Source organism: Anoplopoma fimbria, chromosome 8, assembly GCF_027596085.1.
Source record: "Anoplopoma fimbria isolate UVic2021 breed Golden Eagle Sablefish chromosome 8, Afim_UVic_2022, whole genome shotgun sequence".
Lineage (NCBI taxonomy): Eukaryota > Metazoa > Chordata > Actinopteri > Perciformes > Anoplopomatidae > Anoplopoma > Anoplopoma fimbria.
In genome coordinates, this window is record NC_072456.1 from 270,001 (window position 1) to 270,883 (window position 883).

Here is an 883-nt window from a genome sequence, read left to right on the forward strand (position 1 = left end):
TGCATGCTGAAGGTCACGTTCTGAAGAAGCCAACAGAACCACATCATCTGCAAAAAGCAGGGATGTGATTCTGAGGTCCCCAAACCGGAAACTCTCCTTCCCCCTGGCTGCGCCTTGAAATCCTGTCCATGAAAATCACAAACAGGATTGGTGACAATGGGCAGCCCTGGCGGAGGCCAACACGCACTGGGAACAAGCTCGACTTTGTGCTGAGTATCCAGACACAGCTCTCACTTTGGTCACACAAGGACCGAATGGCTCGTAGTAACGAAACCAGGTACCCCATATTCCCGCAGTACAGGACTCCCTGAGGGACACGGTCGAAGGCCTTCTCCAAGTCCACAAAACACATGTAGACTGGATGAGCAAACTCCCATGCACCCTCCAACAGACCTGCAAGGGTAAAGAGTTGGTCCGCTGTTCCACGTCCAGGACGGAATCCGCATTGCTCCTCCTGAATCCGAGGTTCGACAATCGGACGGAGCCTCCTTTCCAGCACCCTGGAGTAAACCTTCCCGGGGAGGCTGAGCAGTGTGATACCCCTATAATTGGAGCACACTCTCCGGTCCCCCTTTTTGAAAATGGGAACCACCACCCCGGTCTGCCACTCCACAGGCACTGTACCCGACTTCCACGCGACAGTGAAGAGACGTGTCAACCAAGACAGCCCAACAATGTCCAGAGCCTTTAGCATCTCATCCACTCCTGGCGCTTTGCCGCTGAAGAGCTTTTTAACTACCTCAACGACCTCCGTCAAGCATATGGACGACCCTTCTGACCAACCGGTACCTGCCTGCTGATTCAGGAGACCCCTGGGCTGATTCAGGAGACCCCTGGGCCAACCAAGCCCGAAAGGCCTCCTTCTTCAGCTTGACGGCCTCCT